This window comes from Falco punctatus (genome assembly GCF_963210335.1).
Source record: "Falco punctatus genome assembly, chromosome: 2".
Classification (NCBI taxonomy): Eukaryota; Metazoa; Chordata; class Aves; order Falconiformes; family Falconidae; genus Falco; species Falco punctatus.
Window position 1 is genome coordinate 100,743,549 of NC_137581.1, and position 16,541 is coordinate 100,760,089.

At 44.8% G+C, this 16,541-nt stretch overlaps 1 protein-coding gene across 3 annotated transcripts in view; it reads left to right on the forward strand.

Annotated features, from left to right (window-relative positions):
* TIAM1 (TIAM Rac1 associated GEF 1) overlaps nt 1-16,541 on the forward strand; it is a 180,826-nt gene that overhangs the window by 23,045 nt on the left and 141,240 nt on the right. The window lies entirely within an intron of this gene.

The following is a 16,541-nucleotide window of genomic DNA, read 5'->3' on the forward strand; positions in this document are numbered from 1 at the left end:
AACTTGTCTGGGGATTTCAGCCCTGTAGTTTGTAGCGTGAAAGCTGGGTTTTTCTTTAAGAAATGGCAATAAAAGCCGACAAGGCTAAAGACCCAGATTAATTTAGAAACTCTGCAGCTGGGGGAGGGAGGGGTGGAAACAGAAGTGCAGCGACTCAGACTGACCTTTCCATCAACTCCACCGCTCTTCCAAAAATGTGTGCGGCGTCCAAGCTGTGGTTGAACCTCAGAGTCCCCCAGCCATCACAGGGCAGGCTGTGCCTCAGACACTGGGGTGCCACCTTGCTCCCGAAATGGCACTGGACCTCCCTGAGCAGGGTTCTGTGGCCAGCATGGGCTGAGGCTGTCTGTCAGTCTGGACAGTCAGCGTGGTACAGTGCTGCTGAAGTAGCAGCATCAGAATCTGTCCCAAAAATGCTGAGCAAGGCACAGAGGTTATTTTGCAATGCGTAGCAACTCTTTTGTGCAGCTTAGGTTGGCTTGCAGTTATATGTGCTGCCTGATGTGGATCAGTGGCTATTATAAAGGGTTTAATTACCCTGATGACCCAAGGTAACAAAAGAAACAGGCCTGTTCACCTCGAGCTGTGATGCTGACCGTGGTTACTTTACTTCCCTCTTTCCTTCTCCTCCCTCCTCTCCAACATAAAGCTACAAAGTGAAAGATGATACCAGTATTCTTTTTTCCGAGGTTGCTATATACAATTGTTTCTATGATCTGTGTTTATATAGATGTAAGACAGATTAAAGCACCTTTTAAAGTCAGAGTACTTGTCAGGAGATTGGATGAATCTGTGTATGTATCTCACTGAAAATATTTCAGACCTCCTGGTACCTTCCATCCTCCTTCCCTAATCTTACATGTGTGCAGCTGTGCATTTTGTGTCCTCCCCACAAGCTTCTTGGTACTCTAGGAAAATTTTAACCATTTATGCAGTCCAGTAAAAACTACAGGCAGATTCTGGCCCAATATTTATTAATCCATATTCTCTTAACCAGGAAGCAGAAAAGAGAAGGCAGTTTATCTGTGTGTGGGGCCATTTGGAGGGAGATGAGGACATTAATGCAGGTAAATGTTCACACCCGTAGCAAAGGTGAGCCATTTCCATAAATAAGCTGCCAGCCTGCCTGTAAGGACGACTGAAGGAGCGGCAAGGGCTTGGGGAGATGTGATGGTGCTGCCCAGAAGGGTGTGATGCTGCAGGAAATAAAAGCTGGGTCTCCTCATTCCCTGTCTGATCTTTGTCAATAGGATGGGTCTCCCAGCGGTGATGGATTTCACTTGGATTAGAGATTTTATTCCCCTTTAGTCTTTTCTGCACAGGTAGGTCATCGTATGACCAAACTCTCTCCTGAAGTTGTTTTTTAAAAAAGCTATACATTGTGATACATGTATGTGTTCATATACAAATACCACATGTGCATATATGTTGTAATTTATAATAACATCTTATCAGTTTAGGAAGTTATTAGATTACTTGTGTGTCAGTTTTTTTACCTGTACAGAATGGGAGTATTTACTGACAAATTTGTTGAAGTCTTTCTCCTGCTCTTCAGTTGATAACAGTTTAAGTAAAAAGCTTTCTTTAGGAGCACGTCAGAGAAATCCTGTTTTGAAAAGCCGTTTGGTTTCTTAGGAGCCATGTGCACTTGTGTTTTTTCTCTTTATGATCTTAGGTTTCAATGGTATTTAAGCCCCATTTTTAAAAATTGAGTTATTTAGAAGCATTAGCCTCTTTAGCAGTACCTAAAGTGAACAAGACTGTTTCTTACGCTGCTGCATGTGTGTACCCACGTGCAGGATATGGTCCTTGCAGGGCCTGAGTAGCACCTGTGGATCACTGCAGAAACTCAGGAGCATGTTACTCTTACTTGTGCTTTGCCTCCAAGTGGTGCAGGTGACTCAACTGGAGCTCACACAGCAGAACACGCTGTGAATGTGGAGAATTGCCAGCGTTTTATGACTGGCTAGGGAAATCCCATGTATAAAGCAATCCCATTTGAAGAGGTTTTTGGGAGGCAGCTGGAAGAGTACAAAATCTTGTGTTTAGTGTTATGGCTGATGAGGGTTTGGAGGCAGCTGCAGTTTGATCTCGGAAGAGTTCAGCCAGGTCCTTATCTTTGCTTGCCCAAATGCTGCGTTGATTAAGAGTTGATTTGTTTCCTGAGCAGAGGAGCAAAAGGAGGGCTGCTGCTTCAGCTCTGAGCGGCACTGACGCTCTGCGTGTTCAGTAGAAACGGGGAGGGCTTGCTGCCTGGTTTGGTGTACCAGCCTGTCCCTTGGAGCCCCATGTCTATACCTTCTGCCAGGGCTGTGCCACCCTATGGGCAGGGACAACCCTTACAGGGGATCCCTGTGTCACACACATGTATGTGAGGAATGTACAGCCCAAACATAAACAAACAAGTCAGATAGACCTCCATTTGAATGCTGCCCTTGGGTAAAAGGCAGGAGGCTGCGGGTGCGCTGTGTTGGCACAGAAGAACAAATTGGTGTTTTGCATGTTGCCTCATTCGTATTTATTCCAGTGAAGACAGTTGCAGCCTGTGCTGACCAGAGGCCTTGAAATGTGCCCGGAACTGCGGCGAAGGTTTCAGCTTCAGTCTTGGCAGTCATTCTGCTTTTAGCATCGTTCCTGCGGATTACAGCAGTAATTAAGTCTGGTGGCTCTATGAATTCAGCTTGATTCCTGATCTCTGCAGTGTTTAAATCTCTCATCAGTTTGAACCTTTTTATTTCAGAAGTCAAAATGGAGGAAAAAGAGCACACTGATCCAGTTTCAATGCCGGGTTGTGTTGGGAGTGCTATCTGTTACCAGTGAGGTATGCTTAAGTTCGACCAAGTCTTGATAGGTACTGCTCATTTAACTGTGAGGCCTAAGTGAGATTATTTTATAAGCCTGTCCTCAACAGTTTAAACCCTAATTACATATTCTCTGTTCTCAGTTGTAAGGAAGATGCTATCTTAATTACAGAAGCTTTCTTCTGACACGCAAAGTGCTCAGCTACCAAGAAGACTATGGCAGTTTCCTGAACATGATCTTCATGCTTTCTTATAATCTCAGTTCTAAGTTCAGTGACCAGAAGATATGGCAGTAAGATTTAAATTATACAACCGTTTCCAGTTCGTGTCATCCAAAATTGGTGTGTTGAACATTAGCATGCAAGTTTCCATTCTTCACTGTTCATGGAGAAAATGGAAAATAGTTTATACACCATCATCGCCCCCCCTGCCCCTTTGTCATTTCTTTACCATCTTTGCCCTATTAACTTTCAAAAGACGTTTCTTGAGCTGAAAGCTTGGAATTCAGGTAGAAGAGCTGTCACGGTCTTTTATAAAATACGTAAGACTATCCAGCTGTGTAGCAGGTTGATGTGACCTGAGGCTCCAGTAATTCTGAAAATGAGAAGATATCCATGCATAAAGCTCCTAGAAAACTGATCCATCAGTTATTTGTAGGCTTTTGAGCATCTGGGATAATTTTCTAATTTTGCAGGAGATGTAGTATGCAATTGAGGGCTAACTGGTTCTTTTCTGCCTGCCTCATTTACTCCCTTTTGTAAAAGACAAATAATATTGATACGAGAGAGCTGTATGCACAAATGTGTATGATTCAGTAGCGGTATGCCCTGCATAAGGTACTGTTTAGATATCGTTAATCCTGCCTTGGGGGTGGCAGGATGCCTTGTACAATCTTTTGAAATTTCTTTCAAGCCTGTGATCTAGGCTTTGTTGGCTCAAAACAACCAGGCGTGTTTCATGTAGGAGTTCAGCTGATTCTTGATGGAAACTGTAACCATGTTTCTATATAGCATGGCATTTAATTTGGTTTCTCACGTTACCCTGGTTAGTCATCTCTCATCTTAATTTTTCCTCCTCTTCTGACTTGCAAACCAGATTCTGCTTGGTGGATGGAGCGTATCATTACATGAATTTGCCCTAGCAACCAGATAGATTTCCAATAATAGTTTATCCCATCATTGTAGAGCATCCCTGAACCTCAAGATGTTGTACTGCAGTCTGTCTGAGCGGTTAAAGGCTGCTCCTTGTTTGGACAAAAATAGACCATGCTGTGAGTGGACTTGACTTTGTGCACAGAGTAATGCTACTTGAGACATGAGAGAAATTCCTGCAATGTTTACGCGCTGAAGAAAAATGCCTTTGAAGCCAAAGTATTTCTTCTGTGTATCCATGTGTATGATTTTGTTTACAGCTCGTTATCTGAACAGTCATCTGCTCAGTGAGCACCTGATGTTGAAAGACGTGTAGTGCCTGGGTTGGCCATGTCAGGTTTGAAGTTATCTACTTAAGTGGCTGCTCTTGGACCTTTTGCCCATGGTACCTGGAGCAGCCTGGCAGCATGCTTCCTAGGCTGAGGAATGGGATGGCCAATTAATGAGGTTTTTCCTTTCTGAGAACATGGGTATATAAGTCTCTGCTACTACTTATTTTTTGTGCTGATCAACACAGGAAATATTTTAAGGTACTTTTGGAGTGTGGCCATTTTCTTTTTCCTTTCTCTCCAATCTAAGAAATGTCCAATATTTGGGATATCATTGCATTTCTGTAGCACTGCAGGAGCATGAGAATTTACAGATGTGTTCAGCTGCTGATCATCTTCTGCTGTGGCAATGCTTTTTGCACTGATTATCTTTTCATTGCTTTTGGAGGGCGTTCTGCAGTCTGGTGTATTGTTATATTGCCCTTTCCTGATTATCAGCTTCAGTTCTCCTGCAAATCCTTTCCTCTAGCCATCTCCTTTTTTGCTACATTTGAAACTACCCCTTACAGCTCATACATTTTTAAAAAAATCTTTCCCTAGTTGTTTTTCCTCTTAATGCAAACTCAAAATGAGGAATTTTAAATAACTTGCAATCACCCCTGCGTTTTATGCATAAATTTTAATTGCAGTTGCATTGAAAATGTAAATGCTGTCCTATAAAACTTGAAGAAATCAGAAATGTTCTCACTGTGCTTGGGTTTAAAACTGGATTTGGATTGGAGAGGGAGTAAAGAAGCTGCTCTGGACTTGAATGATGAGCATTGCCTTGGCAGTGATCATGGGGCTTGGCTAGAAAGTGGGAGCCCAGGTTCAGGTTCCTGCTCTTCTTCCCAAGACACATCTGATCCTCCCAGGTAAATGGCCACGGGATGGATGGGTCTTCTGGAATTAGTCATCTCCTTTGCAAAGAAACTTTCACCCCTCACCTGAGACTCTTGATATCAAAAAATATTTTTGTACTTCTTGGTTTTGGGTATCGTATTTGCCAGTCACCTTCTTTTGATGCCAGCTAGTTTGCCTGGAGGGGTGCAGCAGCCTGAACCTGCAGGTGCGGCTCAGTCTGTGAGCTAAAAAACCACATTGATGAGAGTTTAATGTTAGAACCCATTGCAGTGTGCATTTGGGGGTGGGGGTGGGGGGGTGGGAAGCAGTCATGGAATATACTGTGCTGAAATGCCAAGTGTGAGGCAATTTGTGCAGTCACAGGGCATATTTATAATTTTTGCCCTGCACTGTCTCTTGCGAGTAGCTGTGTTTTGGAGGGATGGATTCTCTTGCCTGGGCTTGCTTGTGTGCGAAGAGAAATAGCTTGCAAAGTAACTCGGGTGTTTGAACAGCTTAGCTCTCATCTTGAATGAGAAGAACAGGTGCGTTCAATGAAAAAAATAAAATAAAGGCAAGATGTGCTAGATACCAGCTTCTGTTTAGTGTCATATGAACCAGTATTACGCTAAATCCATTTTTGGTCACACCCATACACTTTGGTTTTTTAATGGTAGACTTTGCTGAAGAGTCAGCTGGTTCTCTGGACATTTTGCCGAGAGGTCTGTTTGGCTTTATCTGATCTGAATTGTGGAATTTCATGCTGCAGAAGGATGTCAGTGAGAAATGACATTACGTGCTTGGACCAAAGCCAAGTGACGGCCATGGAAAATTCTTAGACTTGTGTTGGTGGGTGCTCTGTTGCGTCCAAACCAGCTTAATTGGTTTCATGTTGACCACCATAAATAGATATATTAATAGATATTTTAGATGATACAGGGAACGCTGAGTTTATGCTCATTTTTCTCTTCAGTGTGATAGGTCTGGGTCAGAAGAGCATCTGCTGTTAGGAACTGAGGAATGGAGGCAAATGTGTAGCACCCAAGGGCTTTGCTTCTGATTTGATCAAGCTGTACCATGCAAGCTTTTCTTACTCCTCTCTTTGCAAAACTAAAATGTTCCTTTAATACCGTATGCTTATTTATCTATATATATATTCCTTTATAATACAGCTGTGACCTGTTTAAGAAAACAACCCAAAGCCCAGAAGTGAATTAAAACAGTAGCAGGTAATTCAGTTTGAATGTGTGATGACGTACAAAACGTAGGTTCTCGGAGGCCAGAAGTTATGTAGATGGTTAGTATAGATGATGGAACACTGCTTAGATTAAAGTGGGGTGCCAGGCATTGATTTGCTTGTGTGCATGTTGGAGAGAAGAGACAATGAGTTGAAGTATTTACACTGAACTACACAGAGAGGTTTTTTTTCATAATTTGTGTTCTCTAGAGTATTCTATATTCTCTAGCATATTCTTGCCATATGTGTTTAGTTTTGAGAAGTTTATATACATTATCTGCTTTTTGTTCCAAACAATGTAACATTTATTACTAGTTACATGAGTTGTTTCGAGGGGGGAAAAATCTGTACAAAGCTGCCTGTAACTTTGAGTTCTGCTCTGGCAGCATATCATACGCAGTATATACCATCTGTGTCAAAGAGGATGATATATAAAAACCAAAAAGCTTATCAACCAAGTCACTGTAGTTGTCTTAGTCATTTGCGGTCATGAAAATCTTTTTGAGGAGTGTTCCTAATGCTTTGCTGTTTGTTGGTAAGATGCCTTTTAACCCTTAACCCTTTCCCACATCATAAATAAGGTATTTATGATGTCTTTTATATAAATAAATAAATAAGCCCTTTCCCACATCAGAAAATAAGGCTCATGTTTTCAAAGTGTTGATGTGCACGTCTCTGCTCTGCAGGCGACGATGTGACAGGCAGCCCCGGTGCTGCTCTGGGGACCCTGGGGACCCATCCCTCTCTGCCCCTCCTGGAAAGCCCCTGTACTTTGCTACTTGACGACAGCCAGTGCCAGAGGCAGGATTCAGCCCTTGGGAGAATCTGTAGGGCCAGGGCTGGATTGTCCCTGAGCCACAGGGGGGTCCTGCAGAGCTGCACCATCCCTTCCCTTAGCACCACGGGGATGGGTCCTGGGTGAGGAAGGGCAGAGAGAGCAGCAGTGCCCAGGTCACTTGCCTGCAGAAACAGGGGCAAATAAAAGGAGGTGCATGTACACATACATGAAGCAGTCTGAGAGGTGCTGGATAAATCTGGGATGTGGGGAGATGGAGGAAGGCATCTTCTGCACTGGAGGGTTTCTACGGTGTCTTCCCAGCATCCTTCCCAAAGATGGGGAGAGTGTGCCAAAGATGAAATGACAAGGAAACGTTCTGGGGCATCACAGGAGGAAGCTTCTTCAGAAATTGCTGTGCTTATTGTGTGCTTGCAGCCTTACAACCGATGGATAGAAAGACACTATTGGACGCAAGTATAACTAAACAGAGGAACCACTGCAGTCCTGTAACATTGTTTTCCATGCTCACTTTTTTTTTTTTTCCCTTCTGAATTACTTACACTTGATTGTTGCAATTGATTGCAATTGTGAGTGCTAATTTTAGTGCATAAATTTTATAATGGGAGCCTGCCAAGTGTTTGTGTAACGGAAGGTAACTGCACAGAATTTGGTATAGGGCACGATTGTCTTTCTCCAGCCAAATGTTAGCAACCACTTCATGGGCTGATATACATACATACATATGTGTGTGTGTGTGTGTATATATATATATATATATATGCAGTTATTTCTATATAGCCAGTTTTGTCAAAGAAGACAATTCAGCCAAACCCTCCAGTGAAAACAGGAGCAATTTACAGAACTGTGATGAGTTTTAAGAACCAGCTGAATTAAATGCTGGTGATAAAGTGACCATCACCTTAATTTTAGGACAAATATCAAAAGCAACTGAGTTTGCTTTTAAACTTTGTTTGATGGAACAGAGGGTAAATAGTGTTTTTCCAAACTTAAGAAACAAATCCAGTATGTTTAGCTGATGAAGTTAAAGACCAGCGTATGAGTATATAGATCTGGGCCCTTAGAAAATGTCACAGCCGTTTGTTTTGCTAGCAGCTTGGTCCATTTTCCATGAAGTTTAGCGTCAGGCCTTGCAGGGAGAGGAGGTTTAGTTGCCACAGGATAAATGTCAAAGATTTATTTCCGAGTGAAATATTAATTTGGGAATAAATTTTCTTTTCAAATCCACATTTTCATATATCCTGGATTCAAGATAGGGTAGATTTGGGGCTATTTTGTACAGCTTTCCTCTTCTTCCAGGTGCATTTGGCCAAAGAGGAAGAAGTTCGAAGGGGTAAAGAGCATGTGAGGAATGCAGGTGGGTTTGTGGCGTTTAAGGCTTTTGGGGACAATTTTTATATGGATTAAAAATTGATACCGAAAAAAAGCTCATCTAGTAGATTAGTTTTGGTACTTAAATTATTAGGTGAGCTCACTTGTAAGGTAAGGTACCAAAACTAACTGGTATTCACGTCATCTTTCTCCCACAGGTTTTTGGTGTCTCCTCTCACATCTTTTTTTATACTGTCATTCCAGTTGTGTTTTGTCTTACATGCCTGTTTAAAAACAAGTTACATTTTCAAGCTCCCATTATACAAACGTTTGTCTTGGTTATCTTTCCAGAGTTATTCACAGATGTAAGTTTTGGCAAAGTCAGGGCCAAGACTGATGATAGGTGGAGGATCCACCTTCTTGAAACATCAGCTCTCTCTTTTGTGTTGGTTTTGGGCATTTTTAGTTCAGCTTGGAGCCATATGGTTTTTACTTAAGGAGATAGCTTGTCCCTGCAAAAGCATCTTTAAAAAGGATAGAAGAGTTTAAATATGTCCAAGAGAATTAATTAAAATGACTTTAAATTGAAAGGGAATGAGAGCTTTTTTTTTCTTTTTTTTAAATAAAGCTCCAGCCCTGTGAAACATTTTGCATCAATTACAAAAGGAACTTCAGTACATTTTTCTAAAATGAGGAGTGAGCCAACTGCATCTGCTAGGTGTGGGAGTGACATTTCAAAATCCCACTGACAGTCACATTATCAAACCAAACATCATTTCTCACTTACTGGTGCTAACTGAAGCACTCCCCACTTTCTACGGGCAGAATTGTCGCTTCGGGAAATGCTGGTGGAAGGCACCTGAAACTGGACAGAGCCCGCAATTGTCTGTCATAGTAAAATTTGCTTTCTACAGGGAAGTGAACTCCTTGTCGTTGACCACATCTCAGCCTGTGATAAGAGGTGTTCCAGAATTTGTTCGCCAGGTCTGTTTTGTAAAGACAGCTTTGTCTCCCTGGCGCTGAAGAGGCAGCTGTGGTGGTTGGCGCTGCTGGGATCCTGGTGGACCTGGCAGCTGCAGTCGGTCATTCCGCTCCTGCTGCCTGCAGCTGCGTGCTGGGATGGGGCTGGGGGGCTCAGCCTCCAGCCCGTGTGCCCGTCTCAGGTTTGTGCACAGGTCGTGGGTAGCTCCAGCCTCCTCAGGAGGCTGTCAAAATAGCTGTCAAACCTGCCTCATTTCAGCAGCTTATTTACATGTCAGCCCTTCTTACCCTATCAAAGAGGACTGAAGAAAAAACATGGAATGTTTTTTTAAGCAGTGAGGACTCTTAGTTGGTTTATATTTACAAGTTCTTTTAGGTGATACAATAATAATATGTTACACTGTAGTGATGTTCCTCAGTCTTAAGCAGTCATAATTATCTACTTACTTAAATCATGATTTTCATTGATAGATTACTAGGTGCATTGCAGAAGAAGACCTTTGAACCCATATCTGTGTTAATGGGAATGAATTGTGATCTTTTGAGAAGTGAAATGTCACTGTAAAGGTCACGGTGGCACTACAGCAGAACTAGGAAGAAGACCTCTGCTGTAGGCTGTGAAGTGAGCAGTGCTGTTTCCAGTTCTAGTCTTTATTATTTTGTTTGCACAATGATGACAGAATTGTAGAACTGTGTAGGTTAGAAGAGCGCTCTGGTCCCACCTCCCTCTCAAAAAGCATTTAGAAGCATTTTTGTGTATGTGTATAAACAGTGATCTGGTGCGGGAACATCCTGCATATTGCCATCTTGTTTGATGCTGTTGCACATGTTCTGAGAGGACTTATTTGCCACTTTTGTCTGGAAGGGATGTGCTCGGTCCTGTAAAAACTCAGATCTCGCAACCCTGCTGTAAAGAAAGCAATAACACAAACTGGAAGAAGGTGTCTTTGGAGAAACTGGTGCAAAGAGTGAGTTTGAAGGAAGAGAAAGGCTGGGTAGGCACAGAGAAAATAATACTGGTAGTGTAGCAAACAGCGTAATAGAAGGCCAGAGCTGTGGACAGGCGACAAAAGGAGCAGTAATGAAAGAGAAGCAGTAACATCAGAGAGGCTGATTTGAAGGCAGAACTGGAAATGCAAGCAGAGGGGAGGTTTCCCCTCTTTGATCCATTTAATACGTTGATTCATAGAAACTTGACAGAACAACAGTGGTGATCATCTGCACCTGCGGCTCTTTGTCCGGGAATCCTTGGGAACCTCCTTTGAGAGGGAATCTTGCAGAGATATCTGTGAAAGCAAGTTCGTGTTGCTGTGAGCATGGATGAACTTGTTCAGCCAGGAGGCATTTCTGCAAGAGGTGCTCATGCTCTGGAGAGCAGCTTGAAGAACAGAAACCAAAGGTGAAGACCCTGATCCAATCTGGTCTTCTACATGACAGCAGTCACAGCACATCACATACTTTCTCCCTGAGGCCTGCAAGGCTTCAGTTCGAGTCATGGCATATCTCTTCAGACGTTCGTCTGCTTTCGCCATGGCCTTGTTAGACAGCAGTCTGTAGGTGCCCTGGGTGAGCCCCTCCAGCACCGTGTTACTCCTGCGCTGGAAACGCCTGCTGGCTTTGGCGTGCCCGGCGTGCCCGCCATGGCGCCGGGGCAGTCGCAGTCGGGGTGGTGCAGGCGTGCGGCCGCTGGAGGAGCGGCGTGGGGAGGGGTGGTGGCTGGTGGGGGCCGTGGGGCAGGCAGTGGGGGGTGAGCAGGGCAGTAGGTGAAGCAGAGGACGTGGAGCTGGCGCCCTGGGGAGGTGCAGAGGCGGGCACGAGGGGAGCGGGCGCAGCGGTGGTGCACGGCCAGCAGCCGGGCGAGAAGGACTTCATCTGCAGTCACTGGTGCCTGGATTCAGGTGTAAGGTGTTTTAAATAAAACCACTGGCATATATGCAATGGTTATTTTTTTTTTTGTTTATTTCCCTCTCCTGAGACTGCTATATGTTCCTAAATTTACAGTGTTTGAATACCGCAGTGCAGATAACAGGCCCAGGTGACCGGCAGGAGCAGGGGTGGGCAGAGGGCACTGGGACCAGTGCTGCTCAGAGGAGGGGACGACAGCTGGGTTTGTACGCTGGTGGGAATGTGCCAGGTGAGAGGGGGAGAGGAAGACGATGACAAAGGGATGTCAGGAGTGGTGGGTCACAGCTGGCGGGCTGCAAAAGGCCCGCCTCAGGGTCTGGCTGCAGGGGCAGAGCAAAACAGCATGGTTAGAGGAGTTCACAGTGCTGCAAGGGCGGAGAGAAGATGCAGCTCAGCAGAATAAGATGGGGTTATTCCTACGCATTTATAGCCTTTTATTTTCTCTCTCTTTTTTTCTTTTTTTCATGTAATTTTTGGTAGGGTAGTGTTCTTAGTGATACTCTGGCTTGGTTAATGGAAATGGCTTGTTGTGGGGTGGGATGCTGTGCTTGGAGGTATGGATTGGATGTTCCCCGTGGGTGCTGAAGCCAAACCAGCAATCTGCCTTAGAGGCTAGTTAGGAAAAACATGGAAGAAACTGTTCTGAGCAGTGTTGGTGGTGTTGAGGGAGTATGGCTGGGGCCAGCTGCAGCCTGCTCCCTGTTTCTCTTTGCTTACTTTTCAGGGGAAAAAAACCCCAATTTACCTTCTTGAGCATTTGGGTGATTTTTTAATTTTTTTTTTTTTTAATTTTGTGATGCTGCAGAATTGTGGTTGAAGGGGGTGATATTATCCCACCTCTTCCTTTGCTGGGCCCTGTGTTCCACTGCCTTGCCTGTGATAGTACCAGCACTCCCAGACCATGTGGCTTAAAATAGACCTGGTTTCATCAGATGCATTTTTGGGCAACTTGATTTGACTGATGCATGGGTGCAGCCATGCTCAGGTGTCATGGAAGAGCCAGTGGCCTGGGGTTATGCTGTCCCTTTCATGGTCTTGGTTTGAACAAATAGTGAAAATGTACTCTGAGCAACATCTCCCATCAGCTGTAGTATTACTGTTAATATTTAGTTGGAGTGATCAGCACAGACAGAACAAAACCACCTTGCCGAACCCATTTGTCTTATTCCTTCCTTTCCTCTCAGTGTATATTCCAGTTAGTGCTCCACGAGTGGAGCTGCTGCAAGATGAGTCAAAAGCATCTCTTAAGTGCCACTGTTATATCAGTACTTGTACATAAAGGGCAAGTTTCTCAAGAGCGCTGCCTGCTCTGTGGGCTGTCCCTGGGCTGCAGCATCAGACCTGCTGAGAGCTGCGTATTTAGAAAGCCGGGCTGATGTTCTCATGGAGATAGAGCTGTCCTGCTGGCAAATGCTGCGTAACGAGGGTTTAGACTTGCTAATATGACTAAACTATGAGTTGTCAAGAAAGTGTTGGAGGCGTGGGATGAGGAAAAAGTGGGATGAGGTAAGAGACTGGTCTTGAGCAAGAGCACGGAAGGGGGTACCAAAGTGAAACAGGGCATATCCTTGGCAGGTGGATGGCAAAACAGCATTAAAACAGGGTTTCAGTATTAGATGTAGGAGATGATGATTCAAGAAACGTATGCTTATATCGTGGAGGATGGGCCTGTAGGAACAGTGTGCTTGGAGTAAATGAACCAGAAGTGTTTTAACTCTAAATTTCTTTTTTTATGCTAGAGGTGGGTGTGTTGCTGAGACGTGGAGACGGCTTGATGGTGGCTCAGTTTGTTGACAAAAGCAGTGAGTTGGCATGGATAGTGCTGGGCAAGGGAAGGGCCATGGGCAGCTGGCAGTGCCCATGGGGTAAGGACGTATGTGCACTTTGAGGGGGGTGAGTGGCAGAAGAGAGCAGAACGAGATGATTTCCTCCTGCCAGCAGCGTGGTATGCTGGTGTGGTTTTACCTTGCCACCCCAGCCCTAAGTTTTAGGGTGAGTCACTGAAGTATTGAAGGTGGGTTTTTCCATCTGTGCATGTGTCCATGTTGCTTGTTTTTCCCTCATTTTGTCCTTTTGCCATCTCTGCTCTTGGGAGCTCCCTTTCTGACTGCTCTACTCTAGGTGGGCTCTTTGCCCTTTATCTTGTATGACTCATACTGCCATCACTTCTGAAGTGACCCCGATCCTTAGGAGTGTGACACAGGTTCTCTCTGCCCTACACTCCTTGGGAGGGGATTGAACGGACCCCTTGATGGCACAAGTTGTATTTTCGGTAGCATCGCTTAGGGATGGGACACCAGGGAGACAGCATAACTGTCTCTTGCCACTGCACTTCAAGGGGATGGTTCTTAAAAGCTGAGCTAGGAAGCTTGACAGGGTACTGCAAGCTACGTGACGGTTGCTTTTTTTTCCAGATTTGCAGCAAGATAGGAAAAGCATTTGGACATGACCTGTCTATAGCCTGAGATAATTTCTGCACTGGCAAACACGGAAAGAGATAAAGCAATGGAGAGCTAAGAGCTAAATCTCTTCTGTACAAATGCTGTGAGCATATGTAATAGGATTGTTGAATTGGAGTTACATGTTTGCGAGGATAAGTACTGTATGATAATACAGTACCGTTGCAGTCATTCTTACATCAGAAAAAAGGACTAGGGATTTAAAGTAGTTGTTGGGGATGCTTGAGTTTCAGTTCAAGTGTCTAGACTAGCAAAAGAGAAGAAAAGGCCTTTGCAAATAAGACAAAATGGATCCCTAAGAAGGCTGGAACTCTGGTTGAGGGGAGTCCTTGCGGGGAGGAAACAGGGATGCTGTAACCCCAATGTCAGGTGTCACAGATTTTTCTGACACAAAATACAAAAGTAAGGAAACCGTAGATCATCTAGCTGAACTTCAGTTAATTTATATGGAAACATTTTAATATTTAAAAAAAATATTTTAAAAAAATATTTTCATTTGCTTTTCTGTGGACCTTTCAAAGGACATGTTAAAAACTGCAAATCCCAGCCTCTAGGTTAAATACATATTATTGAAGCTACAGTTTTAAGCAAGCTAAACTTAGAAGATGTCAGAACTGAGGTTGTCTGCCTAATCTTAACTTGTCCTCTTTACAAGTGAGCATTTCAATGCAGTGTTTAATTACAGGACACCTCCTGCCTTGCCAGCAGCACGTTTGTTTCCCACCGGGCTGGTGGTGGCTGGCAGAAAGCGAATGCTGCCTCCAGCCTTGGTTTTCCTGCGAGAGGGCTGAGGATGGGGAAGAGGGGCAGGCTTTTTGTTGCTGTTGCTCCCTAGTTTGGGAGTCCTGGGGTCTGCTTCTCCTGGGAGCTTGCAGGACTGGACGGGGAACAGTCTGGTCTGGGCTCGGTCTGGCTCATGGTCGATGTGTCTGTCACTTGTGCTCTTCAGCCCCTAGCCAGGCAAGGGTGGGAAATGCCTCACGTCAGAGGGAGCTGCTTTTGGGGCAGACGCCTGTGGTAGGGTGTGAGTGTGCCTGAGGAGCCGGTCTGCAGTGAGCACATGGTGATTGAAGCTCTCTGAAGCTGCTGCCGACCCGAGTGCTGGTGCAAGGCCAGCGCAGCCTCTCCCCGGGGCTCTGTGCATCCCTCTGAAGGCAGTGGGAAACGGGGGAAGCACCCCGACTTGCCCTGGGTATCGATGCAGATTTTAATCGTAGCGGAGTGACAGTTCTGCTCATCGTCAGGATTCACGCCAGAGTGTTTTAAGACTTCCAAGCTGATATACTTCACGCACATGTAGTAACGCAGATGAAATTTCCCAGAAAGGTTGCTGATCTGCTGCCAGTCCTGCCTGAAGTCCATACAGGCACAGTCCCTCTCCTGCCAAGGCCTCCTTGCTCCGTGAGGGGTGTGTGGGGACCCTGCTTCGAGCTTTCTGCCTGTCTGCAAGGAGAACATTTATTTCATGAAAACCCAAGCTGTACTGAGAGAAAGCGACAACAAAGACAAAGTAAACAAGACTTTTTAGTAAATGGCCAAATGACTGTCCTGGCCCAGCGACTGGCAGGAGCCTCTCTTAGCTGAGGTGAGGGTGGATCATGGCCTGGGCTGCATGTTTGAAGCTGCTGCCTAAATGGCTGATGAGGGTCCTGCTCCAGCCTCTGCTCCAGCCCCACTGTCTTTTGCCCTGGGTGACACAGTGGCAAGCAGGCTGCGATGGAGAAGCCTGCCCGCTTTATTTCCAGTTCAGCTAAGGGGATTGCTACGGTTTCTTGCTTTTTGTTGTTGCGGTTGCTAATCCTGCAGGCAAGCTGATCGTTCCCGTCTGTTCTTGGCTTTTGTTTTTGTTTACTTTTTGATGAAAATCCCCTTTTTTTGTTGTTCTGGTTTTACCCTCCCCATCCCTGTCAGTACTGATGTGGCCTTATCTTACCTGCAGTATATTGGAGCCTTACTTTACCTGCCGTATAGTGAAGGGAGATGCTTTTATTTCTGTGAGTGGGTTCATGAGAGAGGGGAGGTATAGCTGTGCATCTGAGATATGGATCCAGGCCCCAAATCTACCTCTGGGGTAAACTGGTGTCCTCCCAGGGTGGTTGGTGGTGCTTGTGTGGAGTTTGGTGGATCCCTGTGGAGCAAACCCGGCTGGAAAGATTTCGTTTGAGAGCTGCTGCATGGGGCAGTGCTACAGGATTCAGGCCGTTTCCCCTTGGCAGCTCCCTCCTCTCTTTTTCATCTTTATTGCTCTTTGACCATAGCTGATATATTGTCAACTAGCAAAAGACCATTCATGTTGAATTATGGATGCGTAAAACAGAGGCGGGTTTTTTAATTGGGTGGCTATTCAGAAAGCAGGTGCTTCCTCTTGGGGTTTAAGTTACTATATTCATTGGAGCATTTTAAATTCTTGTATTTTAAATTCCCTGATCCTAAAGAACAAAGTCATTTTCTCAGCTATGGAGGCTGACATCTGTTTACAGGGATTAAGCATGTTCCCGTAGCAGCGGGCACAGATTTTCTTTGTCGAAGGGGATATATTGAAGAGCATATTAAACCCCGATACAAGTCCCTGTCCTGGAATGGAAATTGCTTTGCAGGTTTGGAGGGAGGCATGTTGGAGCTTGCTTATTTATTTGGCAGATTTCTGATGGTGTTACATCATCTACAGCATTTAGAGTTTGTGAGGGTTTTGAAAGGGCTCAGTGCATTGTGGTGGGTCAAATGGCAATGGGAAACTCTCCTCTTTCCT